This window comes from Phyllobates terribilis, unplaced genomic scaffold, assembly GCF_046119375.1.
Source record: "Phyllobates terribilis strain yellow unplaced genomic scaffold, ASM4611937v1 Scaffold_7__3_contigs__length_470593459, whole genome shotgun sequence".
In the NCBI taxonomy this organism is placed as follows: domain Eukaryota; kingdom Metazoa; phylum Chordata; class Amphibia; order Anura; family Dendrobatidae; genus Phyllobates; species Phyllobates terribilis.
Genome location: NW_027362767.1, coordinates 4,208,383 through 4,220,565, shown reverse-complemented (window position 1 = coordinate 4,220,565; position 12,183 = coordinate 4,208,383).

The following is a 12,183-nucleotide window of genomic DNA, read 5'->3' as shown; positions in this document are numbered from 1 at the left end:
GCGGTGACATCACTGAGAATGCCGCCTATCCATCACCAGAGATCAGCGGTGACATCACGGAGAATGCCGCCTATCCATCACCAGAGATCAGCGGTGACATCACTGAGAATGCCGCCTATCCATCACTAGAGATCAGCGGTGACATCACTGAGAATGCCACCTATCCATCACTAGAGATCAGCGGTGACATCACTGAGAATGCCTCCTATCCATCACCAGAGATCAGCGGTGACATCACTGAGAATGCCTCCTATCCATCACCAGAGATCAGCGGTGACATCACTGAGAATGCCGCCTATCCATCACTAGAGATCAGCGGTGACATCACTGAGAATGCCGCCTATCCATCACTAGAGATCAGAGGTGACATCACTGAGAATGCCGCCTATCCATCACTAGAGGTCAGAGGTGACATCACTGAGAATGCCGCCTATCCATCACCAGAGATCAGCGGTGACATCACTGAGAATGCCGCCTATCCATCACTAGAGATCAGAGGTGACATCACTGAGAATGCCGCCTATCCATCACCAGAGATCAGCGGTGACATCAGTGAGAATGCCGCCTATCCATCACCAGAGATCAGCGGTGACATCACTGAGAATGCCGCCTATCCATCACCAGAGATCAGCGGTGACATCACTGAGAATGCCTCCTATCCATCACCAGAGATCAGCAGTGACATCACTGAGAATGCCTCCTATCCATCACCAGAGATCAGCAGTGACATCACTGAGAATGCCGCCTATCCATCACCAGAGATCAGCAGTGACATCACTGAGAATGCCGCCTATCCATCACTAGAGATCAGCGGTGACATCACTGAGAATGCCTCCTATCCATCACCAGAGATCAGCGGTGACATCACTGAGAATGCCACCTATCCATCACCAGAGATCAGCGGTGATATCACTGAGAATTCCGCGTATCCATCACCAGAGATCAGCGGTGACATCACTGAGAATGCCGCGTATCCATCACTAGAGATCAGCGGTGACATCACTGAGAATGCCGCCTATCCATCACCAGAGATCAGCAGTGACATCACTGAGAATGCCGCCTATCCATCGCCAGAGATCAGCGGTGACATCACTGAGAATGCCACCTATCCATCACCAGAGATCAGCAGTGACATCACTGAGAATGCCGCCTATCCATCACTAGAGATCAGCGGTGACATCACTGAGAATGCCGCCTATCCATCACCAGAGATCAGCGGTGACATCACTGAGAATGCCGCCTATCCATCACCAGAGATCAGCAGTGACATCACTGAGAATGCCACCTATCCATCACCAGAGATCAGCGGTGACATCACTGAGAATGCCGCCTATCCATCACCAGAGATCAGCGGTGACATCACTGAGAATGCCGCCTATCCATCACCAGAGATCAGCGGTGACATCACTGAGAATGCCGCCTATCCATCACCAGAGATCAGCGGTGACATCACTGAGAATGCCACCTATGCATCACCAGAGATCAGCGGTGACATTACTGAGAATGCCGCCTATCCATCACCAGAGATCAGAGGTGACATCACTGAGAATGTCTCCTATCCATCACCAGAGATCAGCGGTGACATCACTGAGAATGCCACCTATCCATCACCAGAGATCAGTGGTGACATCACTGAGAATGCCGCCTATCCATCACCAGAGATCATTGGTGACATCACTGAGAATGCCGCCTATCCATCACCAGAGATCAGCGGTGACATCACTGAGAATGCCGCCTATCCATCACTAGAGATCAGCAGTGACATCACTGAGAATGCCGCCTATCCATCACCAGAGATCAGCGGTGACATCACTGAGAATGCCGCCTATCCATCACCAGAGATCAGTGGTGACATCACTGAGAATGCCGCCTATCCATCACCAGAGATCATCGGTGACATCACTGAGAATGCCGCCTATCCATCACCAGAGATCAGCGGTGACATCACTGAGAATGCCGCCTATCCATCACTAGAGATCAGCGGTGACATCACTGAGAATGCTGCCTATCCATCACCAGAGATCAGTGGTGACATCACTGAGAATGCCGCCTATCCATCACCAGAGATCAGTGGTGACATCACTGAGAATGCCGCCTATCCATCACCAGAGATCAGTGGTGACATCACTGAGAATGCCGCCTATCCATCACCAGAGATCAGCGGTGACATCACTGAGAATGCCGCCTATCCATCACTAGAGATCAGCGGTGACATCACTGAGAATGCCGCCTATCCATCACCAGAGATCAGCGGTGACATCACTGAGAATGCCACCTATGCATCACCAGAGATCAGCGGTGACATCACTGAGAATGCCGCCTATCCATCACCAGAGATCAGCGGTGACATCACAGAGAATGCCTCCTATCCATCACTAGAGATCAGCAGTGACATCACTGAGAATGCCGCCTATCCATCACTAGAGATCAGCAGTGACATCACTGAGAATGCCGCCTATCCATCACTAGAGATCAGCGGTGACATCACTGAGAATGCCGCCTATCCATCACCAGAGATCAGCGGTGACATCACTGAGAATGCTGCCTATCCATCACCAGAGATCAGCGGTGACATCACTGAGAATGCCGCCTATCCATCACCAGAGATCAGCGGTGACATCACTGAGAATGCCGCCTATCCATCACCAGAGATCAGCGGTGACATCACAGAGAATGCCTCCTATCCATCACTAGAGATCAGCAGTGACATCACAGAGAATGCCTCCTATCCATCACTAGAGATCAGCAGTGACATCACTGAGAATGCCGCCTATCCATCACCAGAGATCAGCGGTGACATCACTGAGAATGCCGCCTATCCATCACTAGAGATCAGCGGTGACATCACTGAGAATGCCGCCTATCCATCACCAGAGATCAGCGGTGACATCACTGAGAATGCCGCCTATCCATCACCAGAGATCAGCGGTGACATCACTGAGAATGCCGCCTATCCATCACCAGAGATCAGCGGTGACATCACAGAGAATGCCTCCTATCCATCACTAGAGATCAGCAGTGACATCACAGAGAATGCCTCCTATCCATCACTAGAGATCAGCAGTGACATCACTGAGAATGCCGCCTATCCATCACTAGAGATCAGCGGTGACATCACTGAGAATGCCGCCTATCCATCACCAGAGATCAGCGGTGACATCACTGAGAATGCTGCCTATCCATCACCAGAGATCAGCGGTGACATCACTGAGAATGCCGCCTATCCATCACTAGAGATCAGCGGTGACATCACTGAGAATGCCGCCTATCCATCACCAGAGATCAGCGGTGACATCACTGAGAATGCCGCCTATCCATCACCAGAGATCAGCGGTGACATCACTCAGAATGCCGCCTATCCATCACCAGAGATCAGCAGTGACATCACTGAGAATGCCGCCTATCCATCACCAGAGATCAGCGGGGACATCACTGAGAATGCCGCCTATCCATCACCAGAGATCAGCGGTGACATCACTGAGAATGCCGCCTATCCATCACCAGAGATCAGCGGTGACATCACTGAGAATGCCGCCTATCCATCACTAGAGATCAGCGGTGACATCACTGAGAATGCCGCCTATCCATCACCAGAGATCAGCGGTGACATCACTGAGAATGTCTCCTATCCATCACCAGAGATCAGCAGTGACATCACTGAGAATGCTGCCTATCCATCACCAGAGATCAGCAGTGACATCACTGAGAATGCCGCCTATCCATCACTAGAGATCAGAGGTGACATCACTGAGAATGCCGCCTATCCATCACTAGAGATCAGCGGTGACATCACTGAGAATGTCTCCTATCCATCACCAGAGATCAGCAGTGACATCACTGAGAATGCTGCCTATCCATCACTAGAGATCAGAGGTGACATCACTGAGAATGTCTCCTATCCATCACCAGAGATCAGCAGTGACATCACTGAGAATGCCGCCTATCCATCACTAGAGATCAGAGGTGACATCACTGAGAATGCCGCCTATCCATCACTAGAGATCAGAGGTGACATCACTGAGAATGCCGCCTATCCATCACTAGAGATCAGCGGTGACATCACTGAGAATGCCGCCTATCCATCACCAGAGATCAGAGGTGACATCACTGAGAATGCCGCCTATCCATCACTAGAGATCAGCGGTGACATCACTGAGAATGTCTCCTATCCATCACCAGAGATCAGCAGTGACATCACTGAGAATGCTGCCTATCCATCACTAGAGATCAGAGGTGACATCACTGAGAATGCCGCCTATCCATCACTAGAGATCAGCGGTGACATCACTGAGAATGCCGCCTATCCATCACCAGAGATCAGAGGTGACATCACTGAGAATGCCGCCTATCCATCACTAGAGATCAGCGGTGACATCACTGAGAATGCCACCTATCCATCACCAGAGATCAGCGGTGACATCACTGAGAATGCCACCTATCCATCACCAGAGATCAGCGGTGACATCACTGAGAATGCCGCCTATCCATCACCAGAGATCAGCGGTGACATCACTGAGAATGCCGCCTATCCATCACCAGAGATCAGCGGTGACATCACTGAGAATGTCTCCTATCCATCACCAGAGATCAGCGGTGACATCACTGAGAATGCCACCTATCCATCACCAGAGATCAGCGGTGACATCACTGAGAATGCCACCTATCCATCACCAGAGATCAGCGGTGACATCACTGAGAATGCCGCCTATCCATCACCAGAGATCAGCAGTGACATCACTGAGAATGCCGCCTATCCATCACCAGAGATCAGCGGTGACATCACTGAGAATGTCTCCTATCCATCACCAGAGATCAGCGGTGACATCACTGAGAATGCCGCCTATCCATCACCAGAGATCAGCAGTGACATCACTGAGAATGCCGCCTATCCATCACCAGAGATCAGCGGTGACATCACTGAGAATGCCACCTATCCATCACCAGAGATCAGCGGTGACATCACTGAGAATGCCGCCTATCCATCACCAGAGATCAGCAGTGACATCACTGAGAATGTCGCCTATCCATCACCAGAGATCAGCAGTGACATCACTGAGAATGCCGCCTATCCATCACCAGAGATCAGCGGTGACATCACTGAGAATGCCGCCTATCCATCACCAGAGATCAGCGGTGACATCACTGAGAATGCCGCCTATCCATCACCAGAGATCAGCGGTGACATCACGGAGAATGCCGCCTATCCATCACCAGAGATCAGCGGTGACATCACTGAGAATGCCGCCTATCCATCACTAGAGATCAGCGGTGACATCACTGAGAATGCCACCTATCCATCACTAGAGATCAGCGGTGACATCACTGAGAATGCCTCCTATCCATCACCAGAGATCAGCGGTGACATCACTGAGAATGCCTCCTATCCATCACCAGAGATCAGCGGTGACATCACTGAGAATGCCGCCTATCCATCACTAGAGATCAGCGGTGACATGACTGAGAATGCCGCCTATCCATCACTAGAGATCAGAGGTGACATCACTGAGAATGCCGCCTATCCATCACTAGAGGTCAGAGGTGACATCACTGAGAATGCCGCCTATCCATCACCAGAGATCAGCGGTGACATCACTGAGAATGCCGCCTATCCATCACTAGAGATCAGCGGTGACATCAGTGAGAATGCCACCTATCCATCACTAGAGATCAGAGGTGACATCACTGAGAATGCCGCCTATCCATCACTAGAGGTCAGAGGTGACATCACTGAGAATGCCGCCTATCCATCACCAGAGATCAGCGGTGACATCACTGAGAATGCCGCCTATCCATCACTAGAGATCAGCGGTGACATCACTGAGAATGCCGCCTATCCATCACTAGAGATCAGAGGTGACATCACTGAGAATGCCGCCTATCCATCACTAGAGGTCAGAGGTGACATCACTGAGAATGCCGCCTATCCATCACCAGAGATCAGCAGTGACATCACTGAGAATGCCGCCTATCCATCACTAGAGATCAGCGGTGACATCACTGAGAATGTCTCCTATCCATCACCAGAGATCAGCAGTGACATCACTGAGAATGCTGCCTATCCATCACTAGAGATCAGAGGTGACATCACTGAGAATGTCTCCTATCCATCACCAGAGATCAGCAGTGACATCACTGAGAATGCCGCCTATCCATCACTAGAGATCAGAGGTGACATCACTGAGAATGCCGCCTATCCATCACTAGAGATCAGAGGTGACATCACTGAGAATGCCGCCTATCCATCACTAGAGATCAGCGGTGACATCACTGAGAATGCCGCCTATCCATCACCAGAGATCAGAGGTGACATCACTGAGAATGCCGCCTATCCATCACTAGAGATCAGCGGTGACATCACTGAGAATGTCTCCTATCCATCACCAGAGATCAGCAGTGACATCACTGAGAATGCTGCCTATCCATCACTAGAGATCAGAGGTGACATCACTGAGAATGCCGCCTATCCATCACTAGAGATCAGCGGTGACATCACTGAGAATGCCGCCTATCCATCACCAGAGATCAGAGGTGACATCACTGAGAATGCCGCCTATCCATCACTAGAGATCAGCGGTGACATCACTGAGAATGCCACCTATCCATCACCAGAGATCAGCGGTGACATCACTGAGAATGCCACCTATCCATCACCAGAGATCAGCGGTGACATCACTGAGAATGCCGCCTATCCATCACCAGAGATCAGCGGTGACATCACTGAGAATGCCGCCTATCCATCACCAGAGATCAGCGGTGACATCACTGAGAATGTCTCCTATCCATCACCAGAGATCAGCGGTGACATCACTGAGAATGCCACCTATCCATCACCAGAGATCAGCGGTGACATCACTGAGAATGCCACCTATCCATCACCAGAGATCAGCGGTGACATCACTGAGAATGCCGCCTATCCATCACCAGAGATCAGCAGTGACATCACTGAGAATGCCGCCTATCCATCACCAGAGATCAGCGGTGACATCACTGAGAATGTCTCCTATCCATCACCAGAGATCAGCGGTGACATCACTGAGAATGCCGCCTATCCATCACCAGAGATCAGCAGTGACATCACTGAGAATGCCGCCTATCCATCACCAGAGATCAGCGGTGACATCACTGAGAATGCCACCTATCCATCACCAGAGATCAGCGGTGACATCACTGAGAATGCCGCCTATCCATCACCAGAGATCAGCAGTGACATCACTGAGAATGTCGCCTATCCATCACCAGAGATCAGCAGTGACATCACTGAGAATGCCGCCTATCCATCACCAGAGATCAGCGGTGACATCACTGAGAATGCCGCCTATCCATCACCAGAGATCAGCGGTGACATCACTGAGAATGCCGCCTATCCATCACCAGAGATCAGCGGTGACATCACGGAGAATGCCGCCTATCCATCACCAGAGATCAGCGGTGACATCACTGAGAATGCCGCCTATCCATCACTAGAGATCAGCGGTGACATCACTGAGAATGCCACCTATCCATCACTAGAGATCAGCGGTGACATCACTGAGAATGCCTCCTATCCATCACCAGAGATCAGCGGTGACATCACTGAGAATGCCTCCTATCCATCACCAGAGATCAGCGGTGACATCACTGAGAATGCCGCCTATCCATCACTAGAGATCAGCGGTGACATGACTGAGAATGCCGCCTATCCATCACTAGAGATCAGAGGTGACATCACTGAGAATGCCGCCTATCCATCACTAGAGGTCAGAGGTGACATCACTGAGAATGCCGCCTATCCATCACCAGAGATCAGCGGTGACATCACTGAGAATGCCGCCTATCCATCACTAGAGATCAGCGGTGACATCAGTGAGAATGCCACCTATCCATCACTAGAGATCAGAGGTGACATCACTGAGAATGCCGCCTATCCATCACTAGAGGTCAGAGGTGACATCACTGAGAATGCCGCCTATCCATCACCAGAGATCAGCGGTGACATCACTGAGAATGCCGCCTATCCATCACTAGAGATCAGCGGTGACATCACTGAGAATGCCGCCTATCCATCACTAGAGATCAGAGGTGACATCACTGAGAATGCCGCCTATCCATCACTAGAGGTCAGAGGTGACATCACTGAGAATGCCGCCTATCCATCACCAGAGATCAGCAGTGACATCACTGAGAATGCCGCCTATCCATCACTAGAGATCAGCGGTGACATCACTGAGAATGCCGCCTATCCATCACTAGAGATCAGAGGTGACATCACTGAGAATGCCGCCTATCCATCACTAGAGATCAGAGGTGACATCACTGAGAATGCCGCCTATCCATCACTAGAGATCAGCGGTGACATCACTGAGAATGCCGCCTATCCATCACCAGAGATCAGCGGTGACATCACTGAGAATGCCGCCTATCCATCACCAGAGATCAGCGGTGACATCACTGAGAATGCCTCCTATCCATCACCAGAGATCAGCAGTGACATCACTGAGAATGCCTCCTATCCATCACCAGAGATCAGCAGTGACATCACTGAGAATGCCGCCTATCCATCACCAGAGATCAGCAGTGACCTCACTGAGAATGCCGCCTATCCATCACTAGAGATCAGCGGTGACATCACTGAGAATGCCTCCTATCCATCACCAGAGATCAGCGGTGACATCACTGAGAATGCCGCCTATCCATCACCAGAGATCAGCAGTGACATCACTGAGAATGCCGCCTATCCATCGCCAGAGATCAGCGGTGACATCACTGAGAATGCCGCCTATCCATCACCAGAGATCAGCAGTGACATCACTGAGAATGCCGCCTATCCATCACTAGAGATCAGCGGTGACATCACTGAGAATGCCGCCTATCCATCACCAGAGATCAGCGGTGACATCACTGAGAATGCCGCCTATCCATCACCAGAGATCAGCAGTGACATCACTGAGAATGCCACCTATCCATCACCAGAGATCAGCGGTGACATCACTGAGAATGCCGCCTATCCATCACCAGAGATCAGCGGTGACATCACTGAGAATGCCGCCTATCCATCACCAGAGATCAGCGGTGACATCACTGAGAATGCCGCCTATCCATCACCAGAGATCAGCGGTGACATCACTGAGAATGCCACCTATGCATCACCAGAGATCAGCGGTGACATTACTGAGAATGCCGCCTATCCATCACCAGAGATCAGAGGTGACATCACTGAGAATGTCTCCTATCCATCACCAGAGATCAGCGGTGACATCACTGAGAATGCCACCTATCCATCACCAGAGATCAGTGGTGACATCACTGAGAATGCCGCCTATCCATCACCAGAGATCATTGGTGACATCACTGAGAATGCCGCCTATCCATTACCAGAGATCAGCGGTGACATCACTGAGAATGCCGCCTATCCATCACTAGAGATCAGCAGTGACATCACTGAGAATGCCGCCTATCCATCACCAGAGATCAGCGGTGACATCACTGAGAATGCCGCCTATCCATCACCAGAGATCAGTGGTGACATCACTGAGAATGCCGCCTACCCATCACCAGAGATCAGCGGTGACATCACTGAGAATGCCGCCTATCCATCACTAGAGATCAGCAGTGACATCACTGAGAATGCCGCCTATCCATCACCAGAGATCAGTGGTGACATCACTGAGAATGCCGTATATCCATCACCAGAGATCAGTGGTGACATCACTGAGAATGCCGCCTATCCATCACCAGAGATCAGTGGTGACATCACTGAGAATGCCGCCTATCCATCACCAGAGATCAGCGGTGACATCACTGAGAATGCCGCCTATCCATCACTAGAGATCAGCGGTGACATCACTGAGAATGCCGCCTATCCATCACTAGAGATCAGCGGTGACATCACTGAGAATGCCGCCTATCCATCACTAGAGATCAGTGGTGACATCACTGAGAATGCCTCCTATCCATCACCAGAGATCAGCGGTGACATCACTGAGAATGCCTCCTATCCATCACTAGAGATCAGTGGTGACATCACTGAGAATACCTCCTATCCATCACCAGAGATCAGCGGTGACATCACTGAGAATGCCGCCTATCCATCACTAGAGATCAGCGGTGACATCACTGAGAATGCCGCCTATCCATCACTAGAGATCAGCGGTGACATCACTGAGAATGCCGCCTATCCATCACTAGAGATCAGCGGTGACATCACTGAGAATGCCACCTATCCATCACTAGAGATCAGCGGTGACATCACTGAGAATGCCACCTATCCATCACTAGAGATCAGCGGTGACATCACTGAGAATGCCGCCTATCCATCACTAGAGATCAGAGGTGACATCACTGAGAATGCCACCTATCCATCACTAGAGATCAGAGGTGACATCACTGAGAATGCCGCCTATCCATCACTAGAGATCAGCGGTGACATCACTGAGAATGCCACCTATCCATCACTAGAGATCAGCGGTGACATCACTGAGAATGCCGCCTATCCATCACTAGAGATCAGCGGTGACATCACTGAGAATGCCACCTATCCATCACTAGAGATCAGAGGTGACATCACTGAGAATGCCGCCTATCCATCACTAGAGATCAGCGGTGACATCACTGAGAATGCCGCCTATCCATCACTAGAGATCAGCGGTGACATCACTGAGAATGCCGCCTATCCATCACTAGAGATCAGCGGTGACATCACTGAGAATGCCACCTATCCATCACTAGAGATCAGAGGTGACATCACTGAGAATGCCGCCTATCCATCACTAGAGATCAGCGGTGACATCACTGAGAATGCCACCTATCCATCACTAGAGATCAGCGGTGACATCACTGAGAATGCCGCCTATCCATCACTAGAGATCAGAGGTGACATCACTGAGAATGCCGCCTATCCATCACTAGAGATCAGCGGTGACATCACTGAGAATGCCACCTATCCATCACTAGAGATCAGAGGTGACATCACTGAGAATGCCGCCTATCCATCACCAGAGATCAGCGGTGACATCACTGAGAATGCCGCCTATCCATCACTAGAGATCAGCGGTGACATCACTGAGAATGCCTCCTATCCATCACTAGAGATCAGCGGTGACATCACTGAGAATGCCTCCTATCCATCACCAGAGATCAGCGGTGATATCACTGAGAATGCCACCTATCCATCACCAGAGATCAGCGGTGATATCACTGAGAATTCCGCCTATCCATCACCAGAGATCAGCGGTGACATCACTGAGAATGCCGCCTATCCATCACCAGAGATCAGCGGTGACATCACTGAGAATGCCGCCTATCCATCACCAGAGATCAGCAGTGACATCACTGAGAATGCCGCCTATCCATCACTAGAGATCAGCAGTGACATCACTGAGAATGCCGCCTATCCATTACCAGAGATCAGCGGTGACATCACTGAGAATGCCGCCTATCCATCACCAGAGATCAGCGGTGACATCACTGAGAATGCCGCCTATCCATCACCAGAGATCAGCGGTGACATCACTGAGAATGCCGCCTATCCATCACCAGAGATCAGCGGTGACATCACTGAGAATGCCGCCTATCCATCACTAGAGATCATCGGTGACATCACTGAGAATGCCTCCTATCCATCACCAGAGATCAGCAGTGACATCACTGAGAATGCCGCCTATCCATCACCAGAGATCAGCGGTGACATCACTGAGAATGCCGCCTATCCATCACTAGAGATCAGAGGTGACATCACTGAGAATGCCTCCTATCCATCACCAGAGATCAGCAGTGACATCACTGAGAATGCCGCCTATCCATCACCAGAGATCAGCGGTGACATCACTGAGAATGCCGCCTATCCATCACCAGAGATCAGCGGTGACATCACTGAGAATGCCGCCTATCCATCACCAGAGATCAGCGGTGACATCACTGAGAATGCCGCCTATCCATCACCAGAGATCAGCAGTGACATCACTGAGAATGCCGCCTATCCATCACTAGAGATCAGAGGTGACATCACTGAGAATGCCTCCTATCCATCACTAGAGATCAGTGGTGACATCACTGAGAATACCTCCTATCCATCACCAGAGATCAGCGGTGACATCACTGAGAATGCCGCCTATCCATCACTAGAGATCAGCGGTGACATTACTGAGAATGCCGCCTATCCATCACTAGAGATCAGCGGTGACATCACTGAGAATGCCGCCTATCCAT